Genomic DNA, 27531 nt, shown 5'->3' with positions numbered 1-27531 from the left:
AAATGCCTTCAGGCGCTGTCGTGCCTCCTGCCTCACTTGCACCATGTATGCATCTCCATGCCTCCTCCTTCTGGAAATGCCATCCAGGATTTGCCTCCTCACTGTCAACATCTCCTTCTCTCTGGCAATGGGTCTGTGGTGCAGGTACTGCCTCTGACTGGATGACAGTCTGTGTCAGGGGAGTACAGCACCTGCACGGCCTTCAAGTGCCTGGTGTTCCTTCAAATCCTGTTCCGCTATAGGTTCCTGGGAAGGCACCGTGACTACCTCATCTGCCATATAATGGACTTCCACCTCTGCCAGGGACACAGACACATCCAGACTGGCCAATGGTGGGACAGGGGCATAGGAGGCCATGGTGGCAGGTGGCAGGTGGCAAGGATGCCTCCGTAGAGAATGACTGGGTCAAAGATGAGGAGAAGGATGGGGCCATTGCTGTGGCTTGTCTGGAGAGACCACAGGAAATCAGTGCTTCTGCCAGAAGGCACATGTGATGCTTGCACAGGACCACGCATGGATGCCACCACAGGCCTCCCATCAGCAGTGGCAACACTGCATCCCAGATGGCCACATCAGTGATGTGCAGCCTCTGTCTGGATGGCCACATCGGTGAAGGCGAGTAGTTCTACCTCTGATGACCTTGGGAAGGGAAGGTTTGCTGCTGACCCCTTCATGGTGGACTGCACAGCCTCCTCTCTCAGGGCCACGTGTGCAGCCTGCACATACCCCTCAGTATCCCCAACTGACTCTGTGGGCCGGCCTGCAATGGCCTCTTCCTCCTTCTCCTCCTCCATGGCTTGGGGACCCTGTAGAGCAACTGCTGCCGTGGTGACCACCAATATGAAGGAATCCTGGTACTCCCCCCTCAGCAGCATATCACACTCAGAAGAGGTGGAAGCAACTGGACGTGCCCGGGGTATGTGCTTGCATCAGGATGCCTTGTTCCTGGGTTGCAGCTCCACAGCACAGCACAGCTTGTACCCTCTTCTCCATCTGCAGCAACTGTGGAAAAGGGATCAAAGAACATAGGAATCAATCATAAGTGCCAATGCATCTGTACTCTCCACAATAGTATTACTGGCATGAGGTGAAGATGAGTCAACAAACAACTGCCCCTTAAACAGAGGCCCATGCTCTGAAACTCAGAATAAATCCAGTCTCACAAGTGGAAGCAAAAAAGTGAACATAGCACCTTGATGTGTGGCCACATACACATGACAACAACACAATACCAATGAAGCAGTGACCCAAGTGTATCCAGTAGGCAGGGCCATGCAAAAGGCAACAGGCCAAACGTGCCCAAAGCACAATAGGCACATCACCATCCAACCACATCTAGCAAAGTGCACCCCTGACAGTCCAACATGAAAGCATGTAACACATACATGGACCCATTGCTGAGGAAGAAGCAGCAATGTAGTCACTCCCGACCCCAACATACACCATTATGACATACCATGTATGGCCCCTCATTCAGTGGCCTGACAGGTCATAATGTCTTTCCAGATAGTCAAATGCACTAAATTGCCATTACCACACATCCATACACATGTGTCAGTCACAGCTGCTGAGTGGGGATGATGCAATCATCATACATAATTGAACAACTCATAGAGGAGGTGTGCATGAATGTACCTCTCATGCCAGCAACTTTAACATCTGGCAACTGTTCCTGTCTGGGGCCTTGTTGTCAGCTTCTTACATTTCATGAACACAAGTATACACTGTCACTAAATGCTGACAGAGTTCATCACTATACATTACAACTTCACAGGTGTGTGCCATCACATTCTCCCAGCATTGGCATGAGCATGCATACCAGTCAAGAATTTTCTAACACACATGTCGTGAAAAGAACCAATTTGCTCAATTCATGCATACTCATGCAGGACACACAGACACTGTGGAAAGTTAATCCTGTGAGTACTCAAAGGCAGCTTGAATCTTTGCTTGCAGGTCAAGGACCCGGGCAATGACAGCTGGGTTTATTCTGTCCAGGACCCGGAGGTGAAGGGGTGATACCAGATGTCTGCCTGCAGAGTGCTCTTCCATGGAAGCATCTGCCTCATGGGCCACCTTCTACATACTCCTTATCCTGAAGTCAACCCAGCACTTCTTAACATCGCCCACTGCATGGACTGTCACCTTCTGCATTGTTGGCAGCTGTGATTGCGACCTAGATCTTCTGATGTGCACACGTCCCACACTAAATTTGCAGATCAAAGAGGGCATCATAATGGGCCAGGACCTGCTGCTCCATGGTGACAACTTCTGCTGCAGCAAAGTTGACAGCCCTCATCCTCACCTTGGGGGTGCTTGTGGATGTCCCGGACATGGTGCACCTGAGGCTGGTGGGGGAAAACTGGGCCCTGATGAAGTGTGCTGTGGCAGTTGAGATGGTCACATAGCCTGAAAAGAGAGCCACAACAGAACAGGCTAGGGTGGAATAACAGACACTCCAAGGCAGTGCTTCTGGTGCCGTGTCTGGTGAGAATCCCCTTGTGTTGCAGGCCATCATCAGCAGCCCTGCCGACTCGCCTTCTGATGTAGCTTCCACATCTGATGTGGAAGGCAGACTGAGGGACATGGTAGAGGGACCCCACTGAGTAGTCCAAATGCCACAGAGCTCCTTGAGATCTTTGAGGCAGCTGAGTTGGAGGCCCAGAGCCAGGAGACCCTTGGCCTGCCAATGGGAAGCCCTGCATCAATGGTGGGTTCAGTGTCTGCAAGATTGCCTTCGACCATCATGGAGCCAGGAACAGAGGCTGGTGTCAGTCAGACGGTTGCAGATCACCAGCCAATGACAGTGCATTCACTGCAATGCCAGGTTAATGGAGCTATTGGGGGCCTCATGCATGTATCCCTCTTACGAGTGGTCGTAACCAATGAGGACCAAGCTTTGGCATTGTGTGGTCAGTGTGCACTGTCCGTGGATTCACCACAGGATCGGGGTTCTAGTTGAACCACACGGGTGATGCCATTGGCCATATCCCCACAATCCCCTATTCTCCAGCCATCACCACCGCTTCTTCATGCACCCTGGTGTCCATGGGGGCATGGATTTTTCCCATTTGGAATATTTTTTACCCCACTCAGGGTGGACAGGTTTTTATTTCTCTGTTGTTTTTCCCTGCCCAAAGTAGACTTTATTTGATATTTTACCCCATTTAAGGTGGACTGTATTTGATTTCTTGCCCTGTTCAAGGTGTACTTTAATATTCGATTTTTCCCTTCGTCTAAGGTGGACTGTATTTGATTTTCCCCATCCAAGGGGGATTGGATAACTTTTATTGTTCATCGTCCAGGGTGGAATGCGTTATTCTTTTTTTGTCATCATCTGGGATTTACTGTTTTCTTTTTTTTGGTCTTCATGTCAGGACAATTATGCTCTTGAGGGCAGTGAGTCACCTGCTCATGGTAGTGGACACATTTTTGAACTGTGGGACTTGACATGCAGCCATGCTCGGTGGCGTACACTGAAGTGGTGTTGTGGACGGCTACAGCCACCCTGATACAGGTGAACAGTCCATTCCACATTGATGTGTATACATGCAGTCTGTCAGAGAGACTCCTTTAGCTGGTCCAACCATTTGTCTAATGTGATTTGAGGTATCCTGCCTCATGCAGTGCCCACGATCCCTGAGAGAAACCCCCAGCACCATATTTCCACTCAAGTTGGGGCACACACAGTTTTTGCAATCAATCCAAGAGAGGCATTCTCAGGGTGTTGTTATGGGCAAGCTGGATTAGCTCAATTGCATCATTAAAGGCCATCAGGTATGTAGCTTTACTGTGTGTGTCCCACAGCGGTTAAAATTAATGTGAAGTAGGTTTGTACTAGCTAGGTGTGTGTGTTTATGTGACCTTTGCTCTGCTAAGGGGATGGGTGGTGCCTGTGGATGAGGGCAAAGCCCTCCTGCATCTCCACTGCTATGCCACAACGTGTGGCAATAATATGCAGGATACAACATGCAAGCAATGTCCCCTGCAAAGCAGTGCATGGGTATTTATTGCAAGTATTGTTGTTTCTTGTGTTTCTGTGTGTCATGTAATTGCTTGTGTGCGCATGATATTTGATACCCCCCCTCACAAGCCAGCTGTTGCCAAATATATCCAATACAAGGGCCTGGTATATGGGTGAATGGAACAAGACATAACTGTCATAATTGCATCCTGGGAAATTGACATGCATGATGTGTCCCTTTGCATCACAAATCAACTGCACATTGATAGAATGTCAATGTTTCCTGTTGCGCTACATGGGTGAAGTCATTTTCCCTGGGTCCCCAGTCTGATTTTGCCACTAACTGGAAATAACCTAGTAGAAAATATCAATCATGGTTCCCAGTGCCTCTTTCATGAGCTTCTGTAGTTCTTGCTGTATTCTCATAGGTCGGCTATCTCAGAGAGTACGAGACCTATCAATGTCCTTCTTTCTGTCTTTCTGGATATAGTCTTTTACATTCCTTCAAACGCTTTATACTTGACGCTCTTTCGTTTGGGGTTTGGTACCCACTTAACAATGGTATGACACCACCAGTCTCTACTGGATTCCCTGTCTTTGTCTTTGATTTTCAATATTGATACTTGATCTCAACTCAGAGCGGTTTTCAAAGACTCTTAGGAATGGCTTCCACTGTTCCCCCACGTTTATACTTTGTAACTTTCTCGCTCTTTTCCCATATTCACATTCATGCTTTCTCAATGATCTACAGTCCTCTTTGCAGTTCCTTTAAATTAATATATGTTGTCCCGGATGCCTTGCCCTTCTGTGTTCCAGCCCAATACCATTATTTCTGGTGGGTGGATTTTCGGGGCTTGGCTTTCCTTGACTCTCTATCTCATCTTACTTAACTCCACTGCAGACTCGCTCTCAGCGTCTCATGGTGTTGATGTGCTCAGTATATGGCTGCTCATGAGAGATTTTGTTCCTCCTGTCGTCTCAAGTGTCAGCGTTGTTGATCGGGCACCAGGCCCACCGCAGAATTTCTGTGATCACCCCACCACGTAGGACAGTCTCAGTATTCCATCCTGACAGCGGTTTACCCACTGTCTGCTGCTCCGGGTCTCTGGCATCTTCCTCTGGCGTTCCTGTCTTCATGAGCTTTCGTGGGCTCTGCAGCTGACACTGCTTCGCCCCTCCAAGACCTTGCAACTTCACAGGGCGTTCTTTGTGTATGGCTCTTTATTGCTCTCTTCTCGATTGGTTCATCTTTGTTACAGGAAAAGTAATCTGCAAGAGAGATGGATAGTACTGTTTTTTGGCGGCTGGGTGGATGAGGGCCAAATAATAATCGTATATTCACAAATAGCACAAAACAGCTTCACTCCTTCACATCCAAAGGGTGTGGCAGTCCACACACAACACAGAATAAGGGAGAATAGTCTTACTTAATTAAGACTGAAAAATCATCAAGTTATAAAAAAAAAACATCAAGTTATAAAAAAACATTTTTTAATTGTTATCTCATACAAAACACAAAATCTTACTAAAAGACATAAAAAACACATGGAATTGATGTGCACCAACAAAGAACAAATTCATCAAACCCATACTTCATCCTAACCTTTCATATTTTTTAGAATGAAAGTGAGGTTAGTGTAGGAAGGTGCGGGGAAGTCCTTTTAAACAATTCTTCCCAAGTTAGAGTCTTACATCTTTATGTGTCAACACTTAGGGCCTCATACCGCCGGATTTAAGGGTCCACCAAATCAGGACTTCGGCGGATTTCGCCCAAGCTCTTGGCTGGGGGGAAATCCGCCGAAAATTTGCGCTATTACCGCCAGCGGGAAATCCGCCGGCGGTAAGAGCGCAAATTTTCCCCATTGAGCCCAATGGGGAATGGGGCATTCCCAAATGGGCTCAATGGGGAATGGGGAATTACATTACCGCCGAACTCGTGATCCGGTGCTATTAGTGCCGGGGAGTTCGGCAGTAGGGCTAATACCGCCGGCGGTAATACCGCCGGCGTTACCGCCAAAGTCGTGATCAGGCCCTTAGTCGTGGTTCTAGGTCCAATCAAAGAATGTGTTTGGATTAATCTCAAAATCGTAGTCAATGGACCCGTATTCAGGACGTTTCTTGTTTTTACAGCTTATTCAAGATGAGATATATTGCATAACATCTGTCCTTGTTCGTATGACGAACTATAAAAAACCAAAATACTATATTGGTTACTAAAAACTACAAAAAACATCTCCCTATCTTATGCGTGATGGATGTGTCTCTAACCTTTCATTTCTTGAATGGCCTGTGAGGAACTGTATCTGAAAATAATATTGTCGCAGTAGCCCAATCAGTGACACTCATTGTACACTCTGGGGGAAAAAAACATACAAATGTTTTGGCTTTCTTTTACCACTGTGACACATTTCAGAACAAAAAATGTATTTATGCATAGTTGATGCTAATTTGACTATGTCGATGTTACTAAACAATTTTAATTCATCTCCATGATATTATTATTTTGAGGGTTTTGTAACTAAACCTCATTATATGCACGTGGTTACCTTAGTTCGCTTAACCAGCTTTGTCAATACTTTTTTTACATATGTTTCTTCTTATTGCTGTTTTCTCCATTGAGACATTATGGGGTCGATTCATGGAAATAATGTGCGCCGAAAATTCCCGCGCAGAGGTGCCAAAACGTGCGAATCGCAGGACAAGTGCGAAAATCGCAGTGCAAGTGCGAAAATCGCAGGGAAACCAGCGCACAGCGATTCATGGAAGTCCGTGCGCGAGAAAAACATTGGATGTGCGCTAAAAATGTGCGCCGCGCACGCCGGCGCATAGGTCATCCAACAGCGTGCGCCACGGCCACTGCAAAATCGCACATAGCGCGGCACACATCACAGAAGTAGGCGGAACACGGGGCGTAACACTCGGAATGGGGAACAACGCATGAAAATATGGGCGTCACGGGGGAAGTACAGGAGGCAAGTGCGCGGAACGCCCACACGCTCGCCTACAACCCGTATTCATGGAATCGAATAGGGCAAACCAGCACACGGTCAAAGACGCGCACAGGGCCAAACAAGTATGCCACAAGAAAGCAGGCGGTAGCGTCCCTGCGCCTGAAAAAAATGTGCGCCAAAATGTGCGATAACAAAAAGCACCCATATACAGCCATGATGAATGGTCCATACAGTGGCCCTCTAGGACAAATGAGGTGCAAAGGGGAACCGACAAACACGGACACCCGCTGTGTGGAAAATAGCCTGTGCGTGTGTACCTGGGTGCGCGGGAAGTCCCACACGCGATTGGCCTGGGTACATGTACTTTGGGGTGCGCGGGAAGTTCCACACGCGGTTGGCCTCCGTACGTGTACTTCGGGGTGCGCGGGAAGTTCCACATGCGATTGGCCTGGGTACGTGTACTTTGGGATGCGTGGGAAGTTCACACGCGATTGGCCTGTGTACGTGTACTTCGGGGTGCGCGGGAAGTTCCACATGCGATTGGCCTGGGTACGTGTACTTCGGGGTGCGCGGGAAGTTCCACACGCGATTGGCCTGGGTACGTGTATTCCGAGGTGCGCGGGAAGATTCACACGCTATTTCAGCAGGGTACGTGTATTTAGGTGGTGCTGGGGAATGCTACACGTGATTTGGCCGTGTGGGTCCTCCCAGGTGTTCCCTCTACACCCTCCATGGCCCCTGCAGGCAGCCCACACCACAGGGGACTACCCTGCACCCCTGCTCATGTCCCACAGGCAACCCATCCACCATGGCCATGCCCCCCAGCCAACCCACATGTCACCTTGCACTACTGATCACCATCACTTGTCTCCCAGCACCCCCACCCCCCAGCATCCAGGGGCAGCCTCCACCAGGCCACCACTCATGTCCCCCTGCACCCCCACCCCCCAGTAGTGCAGGGGCAGCCTCCACCAGGCCCCCACTCATGTCTCCCACCACCCCAACCCCCCAGCAGTACAGGGGCAGCCTCCACCAGGCCCCCACTCATGTCCCCCTGCACCCCCACCCCCCAGCCACCAGGGGCAGCCTCCATCAGGCCCCCACTCATGTCTACCACCACACCACCCCCCAGCAGTGCAGGGGCAGCCTCCACCAGGCCCCCACTCATGTCTACCACCACCCCCACCCCCCAGCCACCAGGGGCAGCCTCCACCAAGCCCCCACTCATGACTCCCACCACCCCCACCCCCAGCAGTGCAGGAGCAGCCTCCACCAGGCCCCCACACATGTCTCCCACCACCCCCACTCCCCAGCAGTGCAGGGGCAGCCTCCACCAGGCCCCCACACATGTCCCCTATTACCCCCACCCCCCAGCAGTGCAGGGGTAGCCTCCACCAGGCCCCCACTCATGTCTACCACCACCCCCACCCCCAGCCACCAGGGGCAGCCTCCACCAAGCCCCCACTCATGTCTCCCACCACCCCCACCCCCCAGCAGTGCAGGGGCAGCCTCCACCAGGCCCCCACTCATGTCTACCACCACCCCCACCCCCCAGCCACCAGGGGCAGCCTCCACCAAGCCCCCACTCATGACTCCCACCACCCCCACCCCCCAGCAGTGCAGGGGCAGCCTCCACCAGGCCCCCACCCATGTCTCCCACCACCCCCACTCCCCAGCAGTGCAGAGGCAGCCTCCACCAGGCCCCCACCCATGTCTACCACCACCCCCACCTCCCAGCCACCAGGGGCAGCCTCCACCAGGCCCCCACTCATGTCTACCACCACCCCCACCCCACAGCCACCAGGGGCAGCCTCCACCAGGCCCCCACCCATGTCCCCTATTACCCCCACCCCCCAGCAGTGCAGGGGCAGCCTCCACCAGGCCCCCACTCATGTCTCCCACCACCCCCACCCCCCAGCAGTGCAGGGGCAGCCTCCACCAGGCCCCCACTCATGTCTCCCACCACCCCCCAGCAGTGCAGGGTCAGCCTCCACCAGGCCCCCACCCATGTCTACCACCCGCCCCACCCCCCAGCCACCAGGGGAAGCCTCCACCAGGCCCCCACTCATGTCCCCTATTACCCCCACCCCCCAGCAGTGCAGGGGCAGACTCCACCAGGCCCCCACTCATGTCTCCCACCACCCCCACCCCCCAGCAGTGCAGGGGCAGCCTCTACCAGGCCCCCACTCATGTCTCCCACCACCCCCACCCCCCAGCCACCAGGGGCAGCCTCCACCAAGCCCCCACTCATGACTCCCACCACCCCCACCCCCCAGCAGTGCAGGGGCAGCCTCCACCAGGCCCCCACTCATGTCTCCCACCACCCCCACTCCCCAGCAGTGCAGGGGCAGCCTCCACCAGGCCCCCACTCATGTCTACCACCACCCCCACCCCCAACCACCAGGGGCAGCCTCCACCAGGCCCCCACTCATGTCTCCCACCACCCCCACCCCCCAGCAGTGCAGGGGCAGCCTCCACCAGGCCCCCACTCATGTCTACCACCACCCCCACCCCCCAGCCACCAGGGGCAGCCTCCACCAGGCCCCCACCCATGTCTACCACCACCCCCCAGCCAACAGGGGCAGCCTCCACCAGGCCCCCACTCATGTCTCCCACCACCCCCACCCCCCAGCCATGCGATTTGCCTGGGTACGTGTACTACGGGGTGCGCGGGAAGTTCCACACGCGATTGGGCCTGTGAGAGTGGGTTACATGTATTCCAGGGGTGGCTGGGAATATTTACCCTCGACTGTGCCTGTGAGAGCGAGCTACGTGTATTCCTGGGGTGGGCGGGAAGATTCACACGTTCGCCTACGACGTGCCGAAAAATGGTCCAATCCTGAGACATGTACACCAGCATGAAGCAGGCGTACGCCGACCCGCGCAGCATAAAAGTGCGCGCAAACAACAAACAAGCTCATACGCCAGGATGAATATACCATTCCTAGCAGCAGTGGCCGTGGGTTACCAAAGGAGGAGGATAGTGAGGGCCCGAATTTTCACTCCCAGAACCAGCCTTTTTGGGATGCCTGATGACCAGGTGTATGGGAGGTAGAGGTTTCCCCCACACATAATAATGGACCTGGTCAGTGAGTGGGAGGATGACCTCACATCACCCACCCTGTGCTCCCAAGCACTCAGCCCCCTGGAGAAGGTCCTCAATGTACTGCACTTCTTGGCCACAGGATCATTTCAGCGGATAAGTGCCATAGTGGGTGGGGTGTCACAGGCCACGCAGTCACGCTGCCTACACCAGGTCTTGAACATCATCACTGCACGCCCATCAGTCCGTAGGCACATATACCTGCCAAGGACATCTGCAGAAAGGCAAGCTGCCACCCTCGATTTCTACGGTGTGGCACAATTCCCAAAAGTGCTAGGTGCCATTGACTGCACCCATGTGGCACTACGTCCCCCAGGGCATCTGGGCACATCTATAGGAACCGCAACCACTGGCATTCCATCAACGTGCAGGTAGTATGTAATTCTAAGGGAATCATCACCTCAGTATATGCCAACTATCCAGGGTCCACCCACGACAGCTTCATTTACCGAATGTCTACCCTAAGCCGGGACCTAGAAGCTGGGCGGCATGGCGATACATGGCTGCTTGGTGAGTATGAATGCCACTGCACATGCATGCATGTCAGATGCAGAGTTATGTCACTACCCCACTAATGATACCCATCACCTCCTCACCAGGGGACAGTGCCTACCCTCTGAGCACCCACATGATGACGCCAATTCGGAACCCCATCATGCCTCCAGAGGTAAGATACAACACAGCCCATATTGCAACCCGGGGCATAGTGGAGCGCACATTCGGAGTGCTCAAGTCATGCTTTCGCTCCCTTGACCGTTCTGGCAGGCAGCTGTTATATGCGCCCCCAGTAGTGTGCAGGATCATAGTGGCAGCATGTGTCCTGCACAATGTTGCAACACGCCGGGGCCTGGCCGTGGACATGGTGGTGCCCCCACATCCCCAACCACTTGCACGCCCGCTGCGCATGGGAGGGGAGAGGGCACAGGGTGAGGCAGCCCGTACGCAGCTGGTGGCTAATTACTTCACATAGAAATCACACCCCAGTGGAGTGCACACAGGCCTGGCACATACCATCTGATAAGCAATGATGACTCTACCTGACAATTAAGACGAACAAAGGGACTGTCAACTGTCAGAACCATAGCAGCCTGAGATTGTTCATGTGGAAGTGTCACAATGTGTGCATCCCTACCTACACAAACACCACCAATGCAGTGTCATGAAAAGACACTTCCATGCTGCAGAAATGAATACCCACTTGCAAAATACTACATGAAAACAGTGCCATGTCACCCACTCCCTCCCCGGCACGGCCACACAACACACCATGGCATGTCATGCAATGTGAGAGGAAAAAAATGAATCCCCACAACATGCCCCAAGTGTCAGCAGCTACAGTGTCCCTAATGGAAACATGTCCACACGTGAAATGCTCACAGTAATGCAGGACCTAAAACCCACATTGCCAAATACTTACCAAGAATACCAATCACCTACACAACCTCAAACATGACATCACAGACTTAAAAATTGACTAGCCTCACCACCTGATGATGACAGCCCTCCGAACACTTGCAAGTATACAGTGTTAGCGCCACGCAAGAGTGTAGGTGCACTGCTTACAACATGGACTCCAGTTCCAAGGTGGACCGCATTGTGAAGACATGAGGAATGGACCTGCAAATATGGAGGATGAGATGGATGCAGAGGCACATATCAATACACCATGCAGTGTACAATACAACAACAATGACATGGGAGTCCAATGTCACCATGTACGTCAATGTCACTTGGGCACACCCTTTGCAAGCCCATGAAAACGGGAAGCAGGAGGGGTGTGTGTGACAAAAACCCAAGCATCTGAACCAAATCCATGACAAGCCTGCATGTGCCCAACCACAATGCAGCGTATGCCCACAGGAGCCACACAAGGCAACACACTGTCCCAAAAAAAAAAAAAAGAAAAAAAAGAAAAATCAGAAATGGCCATTAATGGGCCCAGGGGGGAGGGGGGGTTGGGGAGGCCACCCAGGAGGTCCGAGGACAGGGTGCACACCAAAACCCACCTGTGTGGATCTTGCGAAAAAAAAAAACACCTCCATGGGCTCATGGCCTACACGGCTACCCTATTGTGGGAGTATCACTGCTGTCGCTATCCTCACCCTCTGCAGCTGCATCCGGAGGTGGTGGCACTATGGGAGGCAGCCCACGCAAAGCCCTTGTCTGTTCCTCCATGGCTGCAAGCATGCGAGTTTGGTAGGTCTCGTCTTGGAGGATGAGTGTGTGGAGGTACACATGCAACAACTCACTGGATGCCCGGACCTCCGCCCTAGTTGCCTGCATCTCAGCTGAGAGCGTACGGGTGAGACGCTCCAGCTGCTGTTCTGTCCTTCGGATTGTTGAAGCCTCAAGCTCAACAAGAGTCGTCCTGAGGTGAAGGAGTTCCAGCCTCAGGGCTTCCCTGTGGCCCTGGGACTCTATGGAGATGGCTTCCTGCAGAGTCGCCAGTGCCGCCTGCCTGTCCCTGTCGGACGCCAACATGTCCTCCCTGTGTGACTGGCAGATGGAGTCGGTTGCCTGCTGTAGTCGCTCCATCAGCCTTTCGGGGGGGACAATGGAAGTGGCCACCCTATCCATGGCCTGAGCCATCATCTCTGATGATGGTGCCTGTTGGGTTGCCATACCGTAAATGGATTGCTCCCATGCGGTATTGCCAGGTGGTGTACGGCCACCACGTCGGCGGGCACCACACCTGTCTGGGGCAAGGCGAACTGCGCCTTGCTGTGCCGGCACTGCCTGAGGCTGCAGGACTGCATTCCCCCTCTGATCTGCTGGCCCAGGAACAGGAACAGATGTCGCGGAGTGTGACCCTGCATCCGTAACCACCAAAGGCGTACCTGCCAACACTGACATCCCCATTGAGGGTTCTAACCCTGGTGCAGGTGGGTGGGACAGAACAGAATCCCTCCCAGGAACACTCACCTGCGATGGCACGTAGGTCTCATCATCCGAATCAACACCTGAGTACAGCTCGGGGGAGGTGCAGCCAGAGACACCCCTTGAGAGCACGACCTGCAGCAGTTGTGGGTTCTCACCCATCACCACACCACATCCCTCACTGGTGGTCGGTCGGCCCTCAGACCCGTCCTGGGTCTGCACCATCTCCACAACCCCAGCAGTATCAGGTGCGTCTTCCCCTGCAAAGACATAAAAGAAAACAAATGGAAACAGGCATTAGCACTATGGCACACAATGAGGGCTGAGAGGCTACAGAAACAGTACTTGATTGACACATGTCCCACATGACTAAAACACTCCCATGCATGCACCGTCACTGCGTGTGATGGGGAGGCAGATGGCACACATTGATGACACCAAGATGGAAGATGAACACATTTGCTGCATGCTGCCTAGCAGTGGCATCACACATTGGCCAGTGATTGGCAGGTCAAATACACATGTCATCAAACAGATGGCATGTACCCTAGCCATGAAGTGAAGAGGGAGAGGAGGTCACCAATTGTTCATTCAGTCCAGTTTGTTCATATGATTGATTATTTTCATTGTAATGGTTCAAATGTTTAACATGTAGCTGCCAGTCAAAAATGGTCCTATAGCATAGGGACATGTCCAAACTAATCATGTCCATGAAACTGAGCCAGTCCACTGTACCATAGCCATGTCAGACATGTGACAATAGGACTGAGAAATCCCGAGTAAAAGTGGTGGCATGCAAACAATCTGCCTGAATAAACAGAGGTAAATAAGCAACAGTGTAGTGGCAAGATGACAGTCCAAGGGCAACTGGCGTGGTGTTGGGCTAGATGTCTAATGTTGGCCGAAGGGATGCTGCTATACCCAAATGCTGTTGCCAAGAATGTTTAGGAAGAGGCACATGGTGCGAGCCGAACCACTCAGGCACACACACCCTCCCCTGGCACCCAAACAGAAGCCCTTCCACACACACCATGCACATGGATGACACACACATGCATGTGCACTCACCGGACAATGCCTCGTAATCTGCCACTTCTCCCACGCCTTGGATCTGTTCCTCCGTGACGTAGGTCCCAGCAACCTGCTCATGTGGAGTGAGTTCTATGTAGTCTGCTGGAGACCCACCACCAGTCACTAGAGTTGCGGCATGACTTGAGGCCAGCTTATTCTTTGCCCTGCGCTTCAGGTCATTCCAGCGCTTGTAGCATTCATTAGCTGTGCACCTCACGATTCCAAGGGCACTTATGATGTCCGCAATGGTCTGCCAGTGTGCCTGACGTTGTGCAGGTGTGGTCTTGGATCCTGCAACAATCACCATTTCGCGGTCATGTGCGGACACATACTCTACAAGTGCATTCAGTTCGGCCTCATTGAAGCTGGGCTTCCTTGACGGGCCGGACTGTGTATCCGTGTCTGGGGCATCAGCCTCTACTGGACGAGCACTCTTTCTCTTCCGCTTGGAAGGTGGTGGTGATCCGGAGTGTCCTGCGCCGCTCTGGACACTAGGGGCAGGAGCGTGGGATTGCACACTCAGCATGGGAGTTGGTGCAGGCATTATCTCAAGTGTGATGGTGGCAGGGGGAATGTCAGCATGATGGACTTGGACCGACACTGTCCTGGATGGGTGTGTGAGAGGTGGGGTGGATGGAGCCGCAGCTGCCCCTGCAGCCTCCCCAGCCTGCCTACGCGGGGCAGCAGATTACCTAGCTGCCCCTGATCCACGTGGCCTGATGACACCAACGTTCACCGGCGCACGTGGCCTAGACCTGCTGACCTGGAAGTCAGCCATGGAGTCACCTTGTGCCAGGTCTGGTTCCACAGTGGGCTGGTCCAACAAGGGCTGAGCATGGATCGTGTCAGCCACGGTAACCCCAACCAGGGGGCGGGGGCATGGATGTCCCTGACTGCTCCTCCACACATGGGGGGCTACGGGCACCCTGCAAGTCACGGCCACATCCCCTACCGGATCTACCACGGCCACCACTTGGGGCTCGGCCACCTTTGCCACCCTTACGGCTTGTTCGCCTCCCAGCCATGGCACTGATGTTATTGTGCGTATGGAAGTCAATGTGAACTATTGTCCTGGGCAATTGGGGGTCAAAGGGGTTGGGTACCAGATGGTAATCGTATCCTAGTGCTCTAGCAAGGCTGTATGTCACCCCTGGGGAAAGATGACGGGTCACACAACGCACAGGCACCCCAAAAAAGCGAAGTAAGGTGCACGCAACCCCTCCTAGACCACGTGCATGGAAAAATAAAGCTGCACTACGCTGTGGCACCCAGGAACACAAGAATGAACGTATGCGTGTCACACGCAGCCTACAATGACCTCTGAAGGGGTACGCGACACACGGGGTGTTAGGCGGAAACCTGTGCAGTTCCCTCTGGGACCACTGCAAAAGATTTAGGACTACAGGCATTGGCGGTGAACCCACTTGGTAGCAGCCTGCACCACACAGATTCACGTGGTAGCTGTGGCTGAGCAGTCAGACTTCTCTCAAGAAAAGTTGAGCAGTATGTGGAGTATACAAAATAGGGCAATTCTTCACAGCAAGACAAGCAAACACGCAACAAGGCTTAGTGTAAAGATATTAAGGTATTTATTTATAACAAAATGACTATGAAAAACACTACGCCAAATCACGGCAAACAAATCAAACACAATTACTCTACGGAGTAGATGATCAATCCCCCTAGCAATATCGACAACTCTAGGTTCTACTGGTACCACTTATTTTCAGACAGAGGTGTATACCTCAACCTAGATGACACTCGAATATTAGTTAGGAAGGGAGAGAAAAAGATAGGCAGGTTACGAAATCAACACAGTTCGCTCCTATCGGATAAAATGCAAGGCAGGAAGGCAAGAATCACAATAGATCGTAAAGTTCAGAGGCCAGGCCCACTCGGAGAGAGGCAAGGCGCGATGTCCCAAAAATTCTCTAGTGGAGATGCATTCAAGTCTGTATTGCAAATTGTTATCGGTGCATTGAACCAGTTCAGAACAACGAATGATAAAAGCTTGGAGGCGACCCAACGGAACGGAGAGGATTAAGACACCTCACTCGAACCGATCGAAAGGGAAGCCAGGTGGACACGGTACCTTGTTGTGGAGGGCAGCTCCGGCGGGGGCAGTTGTTCCTGGTGGTGGATGCACGTCGGGACTTTGCCAAGAGTAGAGATGATCTTGTCGTCGAAGAAAATGAAGTCCGGTGCACCACCAGGGAAGAGACCAGCCGCGGAGTGCTCCGTCACAAGGCACCACCTTTTGGTCGCAGTTCAGGGGTAGTGGCTATCCGGATGCCGAGGTGCTTCTGCACGGGCAATTCGACCACCGCGTCCTGAGGTGAATAAAAAGCAAAGGGGACTGGTTGTTCCCACCAGTCAGGGGAAGAGACTCTCCGGCAGGGAGATCTCCTCTGTCGGCGGGAAGTGGTGAGTCGGTTCCGCAGGGCTCCACCGGTGGTGTCGTCGTGCAGGTCGGCTCAGCGTTACCCTCGTCGGATTCTTAGGTCCTGTGGCGACTTCTGAAGATCCAGTCCCAAAAGCCCTGCTTTTATGCAGAAAACCCCCATTCATTCAGCCTAGCTGTCAATCAACACATGCTAAGTGGTGAGCGGGAACGCTCACCACTTGGGCCAATCACTCCAGAGTGCGACCTGAGTTGGCAAGGCAACTCGGTCCAGGGTTCTAAACCCCCTCCCACAACCCTGAGGTAACTCAGAGAGAATGGCACCACCTTGGAGGGTCTCTGTACAGAGGCCCGCCAAAAGTGGAACAAAGGCTCAACCTTTGGTTTAGGAGTCACAGAGACGAACACAGACGCCATTTTACAAACCGAGTTCTGGCAGAAGATACCATCCGATAAACTTATTTACGATAAGTAGTTCGGTGGTACGTTAGAGATTAACAAGAAAAAGGAGTAATCTCCAACAATGGGACGAATCCCATAGGGTTATGCTCGGGGTCGAACATAACAAGTAGTTTCCACTGCCATCAGCCAAAACTCGACGAGGGGGACGGGACAGTGCCCCCTCGAGTAACAGGTCTAGGAGTAATCGAATTACCCCTACTAGTACGTCCACAATAAGATGGTTTGTACTAGTCCTGTTAGTAAATTTAGGTCTAGTAAAGCCAATGGTGACTTTACATGCCCGGGGAGACAGTAGTCAGTCCCCGGGTATGGAGTCTATGGTGGGGGTCCGCTAGGGCGCCCCAGTGTTACGGCACATAGGGTGCGGTGTAACACATAGAAAAACATATGAGACCCTATGGAGTAAAAGACCCCATAGCCCATTGAACACATTGACATTTCAAAGGAATTACACACACATACATGTCCAAGAGTGGGAGAAAAGAGTCTCACTCTTGGCAGGATGGAAAAAACAAACTCCAGAAATCCAGCAAAGCTGCTGGGGGACTCACTAGGTTAGGAAATGCAGCCTAAACAGAGAATTCTCCCTAACACGGGGCAAGCACAGATGTTAGATACGTGCGCGACTCACCGTCCGCCAGGAACAAAAGCGTAAAATATATGCGCGTGTGCGCGTTGGCAACACCCCCGCCAAAAGAAGAATTGTACGCTGTCTGACGAGACAGGACAACAGTAGTAGGGAAGCTGTTTGAGGAAACAGGCCCAGGAAAAAGAGGTAAAGAGAAAAAGCTGTCAGAGGTAACAGGGAGTACGAACTGGAAACGCTGTGAAGTAAATCGCGTGTGAACCGACAAGAAGTACAGATTTCACCCACTCGCTCTCCACGAAAAGCACGTACAAGGAAATGGCGTTCTACACGTACCTTTTATACACACGTCACAGACGCGCATACGCAATGAGGCCATTTCCACCAATTACGCGCTTTGACACTCGGACGCGTATCTCTTCAGTTTTACACGCGCCATTCTCTACGGCCATGCGCGTGACGTCACAGCTGCGCATGGTGGCCTTTGGGCCAATGAAATCGCATATGCGAGCACACGTGGTAAAACTGCACATCCGAGTGTCATCGCGTGTAATCAGAGGGAAGTGAGCGTACACGCGATTGGCCTGGGTATGTGTATTTCTGGGGTGCGCAGGAAGTTCCACACGCGACTGGTGGAAATCCACGTGTCCTCTGTCATCACGTGTAATGAGGGAAACACCCGCGCGCCTCACGTCACAGACGCGCTCACGCGCTAAGGGCCTTTGGTCCAATGAAATCGCATATACGTGCTGACGTGCATAAGTGCTAAGGGCCTTTCCTAGATTTACACGCAGACGTGCAGGATTTTCACGTGCCAAATCACTCCGTATCAAGCTGGCCACGCGTAAGCACACGGAAGACCACGCTCCTGCCCAGAAGGCTGAACTACTGCCCCCCAGAGCCCCGAGCACGCTCCCACCTGCCATCTGCTGCTGCCTGACTGCTTGCTGCCCACGTGCCCTGCCATTTGCTGCCTGCACATCAGCCAGGGGTGCTGTTGCTGTGACCACCCCTGCTGGAACCGAAGACTCCCGACTGGGATTCCATCGCTCCACAGCCCAGCCCCAGGACCCAGTTGCCCACCCACTCCTGCCTCTGGGGTTGTCATGTCGGGGCAAACACCATCTGAGACCACTGACAACCCCCGGCCAGAGAGGCAGAGGGGCACCAGCTTCAGTGCCACCGAAGTTGGTGTCCTGGTGGAGCAAGTCCTGGGGCAATATGATGCCCTTTTCGGAAGTTCCCGCACGAACAAGGAAGGACGGACTCGGATCTGGACTGACATCGTGACTGCCATCAACGCGGAGGGGGTGGCAGTCCGCGACTACCAACATGTCAAGAAGCGCTGGGAGGACTTCAGGTCCAGGACCCTGAAGAAGGCCCGGCGCCTCTTGAAGGCAGCGGATGCAAAGGGGCGCCGGGGCCACTTGTCGGAAGAACAGATGAGGGTCCTAGAACGCATATCCCCAGCGCTCCACGTCCAGGTCCTTGAGAGGCAGACCCGTCTGGAGTCGAGCGGTAAGTGTACATGCATCCTTATTGTGAGCTGTGCGTGTGGTGATTTTTCAGTAGTGTGCAGGTTGCACATCTGTTTGTATGGGGTCGAGTATGGGTGGGGGTATACAGTGCTGTGGGGCTAACACATGTGAGGGCTGGAATGTGTGAGACATGGATGGTGCTTGTGTGTGTAGGCTTGCATGCCAAATGCAGTTGTGTGGGCACACATGTTTGGATGAATGTGTATGTAAGTAGACATGTCAGTGATGTCACGCATGTATGTTGTTTTCAGCTGCATGTATCAGCACTGTGTACATGTGCATGTGTGTGTATTTGACAAGGGTGCAACAGTGATGCAACATGGATGCATGTGACAGCGGTATGTGGAAGCCTGATGGGCAGATGTGACATGGATGCCCATCTGAACACTGCGACACTTGGCAGAGGTGTACACATGCATGCAAGTGTGGTGGTGTGTGTACATGTGTGGTGCACTTCCTGTGTTGCCTGTGATGTCTGGCTCACCTTTGCCTGCTCATGCTGTTGTATGTGTATGGATGGTGCTGGCAGTTGCGATATGGCTGTGGTATGGCTCATGTGTGCGAGTTGAAATGACATGTGTGTTTGGGATTGTGATGACATGTCTGAGGTTTGCCAATGCCACTCATGTACAACTGTCATGTGTGTATGTGTCCATTGTACAGTGCCCTGATGCCTGTGTTTTATTTCTCCCTGTCTGCAGCGTCAACTGATGAAGAGGGCGGAGAAGGTGCTGTGGAGCACAGCGGTGGGTATCCCACCGCCAGCCGGAGACGCAAGGCCCTGCTCCCCTCCCACGTTGTCATCTCGTCAGGGGAGTGAGGAGTCCGGTGCCGCGTCCCAGGCCGCAGCTGCCGGGGGGAGGTCCAAGAGGCGGAGGTTGGAGTTGGATTCCTCGGCAGCAGAAGGGGCAGCTGGGACCCCACAGGGCCCAACGGGGGAAGATGGCACGGAGTCATCCCAGGTTGGTAGGGGGTTTGGTGGAGGAGGAGGCTGTGCAAGCAATAGAGACGCGGTCTGGAGGTGGGATCCCACTGGTGCTAGTGGTGCAGTGCAGGACCAGGGACAGGAGGCAGCACAGGCTGCCGCGGAGGTGCCTGTGTGCAATCCTGTCCATGATCCTGTCCCTGCATCATCTTGCACCAGCAGGGATGCCTACGTCCAGACCCGTTTTCAGGCAGGGGATGAGCTCACGGCAACTGGCCTTCCTCTGCCTGCGGACGTGGCTATCCGGGGTCCAGGTTGAGCCTGTTCTGAGTGGTGTGGCATTGCGTCAACGGGCCATGCGAGGTGACCTGCAGTCTTTTCATGAGGAGACTGCACGTCATCTCGAATGGCTCGTTGACCACGTCAGCCTGCTGGGACAGGTCACCCAGGCCGGATTCCTCCATATGATGGGGCTTGCTCCGACCCCCTCCTCAACTGAAACCCTACGCGCCAGTCGTCCTCCGTGCCATCTTCCCACCCATCAGTCACCTGGGTGCCCTGTGGAGCTGCCTCTGACGGTGCGGCCAGGCTGGTGGAGGAGGCATCCCTGCCACAGTCGGGAGTCGGACGTCCAGCAGGGGTGGCCACATCAACGACTGCACCCCAGCCGGCGGAGGATGTGCAGGCAGCAGGAGGCAGTGCACGGGCAGAGGCACAGCAGCAGCAGCAACATGGTGGGAGCCATGAAGGCTCGGGGCCTTCAACATCGGAGGGGCAGGCATCGGCCGGAAGGCAGGAGGACCCAGGACAGAGAGTGTCTTCCGTGTGGCAGCGGTTGGGCCACGCCATAGATGCGGAGCGGCAGCGGGCTCAAGAGGCACGGCTCACAATGGTCAGGGCGGAGAACTCCATGCGGAGGGCCCTGAGGCGGGCCGAGTGCCTCGAGGCAATCCGCAGGGGTTTGGAGGTGGACACGTCGACGGCCCTGCGGACCCTCGGGGCCATGGAGGAGGACCGCCTCCGGGACATTGAGCAGGAGTTCGATGATGCCCTGGCCCGGGACATCCACAAGTTAGCCGTCAAACTAGCCCGCTACCCTTGTACATAGTTATGTAGGTAGTGTTAGGTTTAATTTTTTTTTGGATTTATTTTGGACCTTTCGGACATTGTCCACATTTTTGTATATAGTTTATTTTATTAGTTAGTGTAGTTAGATAGGTTTCCTTTCTTTTGTTGGGATAATGGACCCTGGCTTGTTCGTATGTACATAGTTCACTGTTGTATTGTATTTTTCTTTCACATTTTAACCATGGAGCAATGGCTTTCTATTTTATTTCCCATTGGATTTTGTTTTCTGGACAGTTACTTTCGACACCATTACTTTGGATTTTGATTTTTGGTTTTGCTTTTTTTCACGGACATGCTTGTTTTCATTTTTGTACATTCCCATTTCTGTTTTTTTATTTTTGATTCTATTTGTGTTTCCTTCAATACATATTTTTTTATCAAACTTCAATGTGTAGTATCATCTCATTGGTTTAATGCATATCATGATATGGCTTTTGAGATTCACTGACACCCATTGGGTGTATGTGAGGGAAATGTGTTTGTTTCGGAACTTGCAATTGGTGTTCTGTCATGTAATTGCCAATTATGAGTGGGTGGATGCAATACTCGGGTGGTGTTTTGCATTTGGAGGCTGACCATAGGGACCAGGGGTCTAGATTGCGATGACATGTTTGCTGGCAGGTGCCCCACAGTGCTGGGGGGTGGGGGTAATAGGGGACATGAGTGGGGGCCTGGTGGAGGCTGCCCCTGGTGGCTGGGGGGTGGGGGTGGTGGGAGACATGAGTGGGGGCCTGGTGGAGGCTGCCCCTGAACTGCTGGGGGGTGGGGGTAATAGGGGACATGAGTGGGGGCCTGGTGGAGGCTGCCCCTGGTGGCTAGGGGGTGGGGGTGGTGGTAGACATGAGTGGGGGCCTGGTGGAGGCTGCCCCTGCACTGCTGGGGGTTGGGGGTGGTGGTAGACATGAGTGGGGGCCTGGTGGAGGCTGCCCCTGACTGCTGGGTGGTAGGGGGTGGTCGGAGACATGGGTGGGGGCCTGGTGGAGGCTGCTCCTGCACTGCTGGGGGGTGGGAGTGGTGGGAGACATGAGTGGGGGCCTGGTGGATTCTGCCCCTGGTGGCTGGGGGGTGGGGGTGGTGGGAGACATGAGTAGGGGCCTGGTGGAGGCTGCCCCTGCACTGCTGGGGGGTGGGGGTAATAGGGGACATGAGTGGGGGCCTGGTGGGGGCTGCCCCTGGTGGCTGGGGGGTGGGGTGGTGGTAGACATGAGTGGGGGCCTGGTGGAGGCTGCCCCTGCACTGCTGGGGGGTGGGGGGGGGTGGTAGACATGAGTGGGGGCCTGGTGGAGGCTGCCCCTGACTGCTGGGGGGTAGGGGGTGGTGGGAGATCTGGGTGGGGGCCTGGTGGAGGCTGCCCCTGACTGCTGGGGGGTAGGGGTGGTGGGAGACATGGGTGGGGGCCTGGTGGAGGCTGCCCCTGCACTGCTGGGGGTGGGGGTGCAGGGGGACATGAGTGGGGGCCTGGTGGAGGCTGCCCCTGGTGGCTGGGGGGTGGGGGTGGTGGTAGACATGAGGGGGGGCCTGGTGGAGGGTGCCCCTGACTGCCTGACTGCTGGGTGGAGGGGGTGGTGGGAGACATGAGTGGGGGGCCTGGTGGAGGCTGCCCCTGCACTGCTGGGGGGTGGGGGTGGTAGGAGACATGAGTGGGGGCCTGGTGGAGGCTGCCCCTGCACTGCTGGGGGTGGGGGTAATAGGGGACATGAGTGGGGGCCTGGTGGAGGCTGCCCCTGGTGGCTGGGGGGTGGGGGTGGTGGTAGACATGAGTGGGGGCCTGGTGGAGGCTGCCCCTGGTGGCTGGGGGGTGGGGGTGGTGGTAGACATGAGGGGGGCCTGGTGGAGGGTGCCCCTGACTGCTGGGGGTAGGGGGTGGTGGGAGACATGGGTGGGGGCCTGGTGGAGGCTGCCCCTGGTGGCTGGGGGGTGGGAGTGGTGGTAGACATGAGTGGGGGCCTGGTGGAATCTGCCCCTGGTGGCTGGGGGATGGGGGTGGTGGTAGACATGAGTGGGGGCCTGGTGGAGGGTGACCCTGCACTGCTGGGGGGTGGGGGGTGGTGGGAGACATGGGTGGGGGCCTGGTGGAGGCTGGCCCTGCACTGCTGGGGGGTGGGGGTGGTGGGAGACATCAGTGGGGGCCTGGTGGAGGCTGCCCCTGGTGGCTGGGGGGTGGGGGTGGTGGTAGACATGGGTGGGGGCCTGGTGGAGGCTGCCCCTGCACTGCTGGGGGTGGGGGTGCAGGGGGACATGAGTGGGGGCCTGATGGAGGCTGCCCCTGGTGGCTGGGGGGTGGGGGTGGTGGCAGACATGAGTGGGGGCCTGGTGGAGGATGCCCCTGCAATGCTGGGGGTGGGAGTGCAGGGGAACATGAGTGGGGGCCTGGTGGAGTCTGCCCCTGGTGGCTGGGTGGTGGGGGTGGTGGTAGACATGAGCGGGGGCCTGGTGGAGGCTGCCCCTGCACTGCTGGGGGGTGGGGGTAATAGGGGACATGAGTGGGGGCCTGGTGGGGGCTGCCCCTGGTGGCTGGGGGTGGGGGTGGTGGTCGACATGAGTGGGGGCCTGGTGGAGGCTGCCCCTGCACTGCTGGGGGGTGGGGGTGGTGGGAGACATGAGTGGGGGCCTGGTGGAGGCTGCCCCTGACTGCTGGGGGGTAGGGGGTGGTGGGAGACCTGGGTGGGGGCCTGGTGGAGGCTGCCCCTGACTGCTGGGGGGTAGGGGGTGGTGGGAGACATGGGTGGGGGCCTGGTGGAGGCTGCCCCTGCACTGCTGGGGGGTGGGGGTGCAGGGGGACATGAGTGGGGGCCTGGTGGAGGCTGCCCCTGGTGGCTGGGGGTGGGGGTGGTGGTAGACATGAGGGGGGCCTGGTGGAGGGTGCCCCTGACTGCTGGTTGGTGGGGGTGGTGGGAGACATGAGTGGGGCCTGGTGGAGGCTGCCCCTGGTGGCTGGGTGGTGGGGGTGGTGGTAGACATGAGTGGGGGCCTGGTGGAGGCTGCCCCTGCACTGCTGGGGGGTGGGGGTGCAGGGGGACATGAGTGGGGGCCTGGTGGAGGCTGCCCCTGGTGGCTGGGGGGTGGGGGTGTGGGTAGACATGAGTGGGGGCCTGGTGGAGGCTGCCCCTGCAATGCTGGGGGGTGGGGGTGCAGGGGAACATGAGTGGGGGCCTGGTGGAGGCTGCCCCTGGTGGCTGGGTGGTGGGGGGGTGGTGGTAGGACATGAGCGGGGGCCTGGTGGAGGCTGCCCCTGCACTGCTGGGGGGTGGGGGTAATAGGGGACATGAGTGGGGGCCTGGTGGGGGCTGCCTCTGGTGGCTGGGGGGGTGGGGTGGTGGTAGACATGAGTGGGGGCCTGGTGGAGGCTGCCCCTGCACTGCTGGGGGGTTGGGGTGGTGGTAGACATGAGTGGGGGCCTGGTGGAGGCTGCCCCTGACTGCTGGAGGTGGGGGGTGGTGGGAGACCTGGGTGGGGGCCTGGTGGAGGCTGCCCCTGACTGCTGGGGGGTAGGGGGTGGTGGGAGACATGGGTGGGGGGGGCCTGGTGGAGGCTGCCCCTGCACTGCTGGGGGGTGGGGGTGCAGGGGGACATGAGTGGGGGCCTGGTGGAGGCTGCCCCTGGTGGCTGGGGGGTGGGGGTGGTGGTAGACATGAGGGGGGCCTGGTGGAGGGTGCCCCTGACTGCTGGGTGGTGGGGGTGGTGGGAGACATGAGTGGGGGCCTGGTGGAGGCTGCCCCTGCACTGCTGGGGGGTGGGGGTGGTGGGAGACATGAGTGGGGGCCTGGTGGAGGCTGCCCCTGCACTGCTGGGGGGTGGGGGTAATAGGGGACATGGGTGGGGGCCTGGTGGAGGCTGCCCCTGGTGGCTGGGGTGTGGGGGTGGTGGTAGACATGAGTGGGGGCCTGGTGGAGGCTGCCCCTGGTGGCTGGGGGGTGGGGGTGGTGGTAGACATGAGGGGGGCCTGGTGGAGGGTGCCCCTGACTGCTGGGGGGTAGGGGGTGGTGGGAGACATGGGTGGGGGCCTGGTTGAGGCTGCCCCTGGTGGCTGGGGGGTGGGAGTCGTGGGAGACATGAGTGGGGGCCTGGTGGAATCTGCCCCTGGTGGCTGGGGGATGGGGGCGGTGGTAGACATGAGTGGGGGCCTGGTGGAGGGTGACCCTGCACTGCTGGGGGGTGGGGGTGGTGGGAGACATGGGTGGGGGCCTGGTGGAGGCTGGCCCTGCACTGCTGGGGGTGGGGGTGGTGGGAGACATGAGTGGGGGCCTGGTGGAGGCTGCCCCTGGTGGCTGGGGGGTGGGGGTGGTGGTAGACATGGGTGGGGGCCTGGTGGAGGCTGCCCCTGCACTGCTGGGGGGTGGGGGTGCAGGGGGACATGAGTGGGGGCCTGGTGGAGGCTGCCCCTGGTGGCTGGGGGGTGGGGGTGGTGGTAGACATGAGTGGGGGCCTGGTGGAGGCTGCCCCTGCACTGCTGGGGGGTGGGGGTGCAGGGGGATATGAGTGGGGGCCTGGTGGAGGCTGCCCCTGGTGGCTGGGGGGTGGGGGTGGTGGTAGACATGAGTGGGGGCCTGGTGGAGGCTGCCCCTGCAATGCTGGGGGGTGGGGGTGCAGGGGAACATGAGTGGGGCCTGGTGGAGGCTGCCCCTGGTGGCTGGGTGGTGGGGTTGGTGGTAGACATGAGTGGGGGCCTGGTGGAGGCTGCCCCTGCACTGCTGGGGGGTGGGGGTGCAGGAGGACATGAGTGGGGGCCTGGTGGAGGCTGCCCCTGCACTGCTGGGGGGTGGGGGTGGTGGGAGACATGAGTGGGGGCCTGGTGGAGGCTGCCCCTGCACTGCTGGGGGGTGGGGGTAATAGGGGACATGAGTGGGGGCCTGGTGGAGGCTGCCCCCGGTGGCTGGGGGGTGGGGTGGTGGTAGACATGAGTGGGGGCCTGGTGGAGGCTGCCCCTGCACTGCTGGGGGGTGGGGGTGCAGGGGGACATGAGTGGGGGCCTGGTGAAGGCTGCCCCTGCACTGCTGGGTGGTGGGGGTGGTGGGAGACATGAGTGGGGGCCTGGTGGAGGCTGCCCCTGCACTACTGGTTGGGGGTGGGGGTGGTGGGAGACATGAGTGGGGGCCTGGTGGAGGCTGCCCCTGCACTGCTGGGGGGTGGGGGTAATAGGGGACATGAGTGGGGGCCTGGTGGAGGCTGCCCCTGAACTGCTGGGTGGTGGGGGTGAAGGGGGACATGAGTGGGGGCATGGTGGAGGCTGCCCCTGCACTGCTGGGTGGTGGGGGTGGTGTGAGACATGAGTGGGGGCCTGGTGGAGGCTGCCCCTGCACTGCTGGGGGGTGGGGGTAATAGGGGACATGAGTGGGGGCCTGGTGAAGCCTGCCCCTGGTGGCTAGGGGGTGGGGGTGGTGGTAGACATGAGTGGGGGCCTGGTGGAGGCTGCCCCTGCACTGCTGGGGTGTGGGGGTGCAAGGGGACATGAGTGGGGGCCTGGTGGAGGCTGCCCCTGCACTGCTGGGTGGTGTGGGTGGTGGGAGACATGAGTGGGAGCCTGGTGGAGGCTGCCCCTGCACTGCTGGGGGGTGGGGGTAATAGGGGACATGAGTGGGGGCCTGGTGGAGGCTGCCCCTGGTGGCTGGGGGGTGGGGGTGGTGGTAGACATGAGTGGGGGCCTGGTGGAGGCTGCCCCTGCACTGCTGGGGGGTGGGGGTGCAGGGGGACATGAGTGGGGGCCTGGTGGAGGCTGCCCTGCACTGCTGGGTGGTGGGGGTGCAGGGGGACATGAGTGGGGGCCTGGTGGAGGCTGCCCCTGGTGGCTGGGGGGTGGGGGTGGTGGTAGACATGGGTGGGGGCCTGGCGGAGGCTGCCCCTGCACTGCTGGGGGGTGGGGGTGGTGGGAGACATGCATTGTTGATCAGTAGTGCAAGGTGACATGTGGGTTGGCTGGGGGCATGCCCATGGTGGATGGGCTGCCGGCGGGACATGGGCAGGGGTGCAGGGTAGTCCCCCGTGGTGTGGGCTGCCTGCAGGGGCCGTGGAGGTTGTAGAGGGAACACCTGGGAGGACCCACACGGCCAATTCACGTGTAGTACTCCCCAGAACCCCTGAAATACATGTACCCTGCTGAAATCGTGTGTGGAAATTCCTGCGCACCCCTGCAATACACGTACCCTGCTGAAATCGCGTGTGGAACTTCCCGCGCACCCCTGGAATACACGTACCCTGCTCACACGGGGACAATCGCGTGTGGAACTTCCTGCGCACCCCTGAAATACACGTACCCTGATGGAATCGCGTGTGGAACTTCCCGCGCTCCCCTGAAATACACGTACCCTGCTGATTTTGCGTGTGATACTTCCCGCACTCCCCTGATGCACACGTACACAGGACAATCGCGTGTGGAACTTCCCGCGAACCACTGAAATACACGTTCCCCGCTTGGCGTTTGCTGTTTGCCAGCCCTGTGAACTCGTCCAGGGTTAGCGCAGCCCTTTGCGATTATTTGGGGATTTTGAAGGCTTTTCCTTGCGCGAGGGCGTTCTTGGGGGCGTAACT

This window comes from Ambystoma mexicanum, chromosome 2q, assembly GCF_040938575.1.
Source record: "Ambystoma mexicanum isolate Mex_15411 chromosome 2q, UKY_AmexF1_1, whole genome shotgun sequence".
Classification (NCBI taxonomy): domain Eukaryota; kingdom Metazoa; phylum Chordata; class Amphibia; order Caudata; family Ambystomatidae; genus Ambystoma; species Ambystoma mexicanum.
This window is presented reverse-complemented; position numbering follows the sequence as displayed.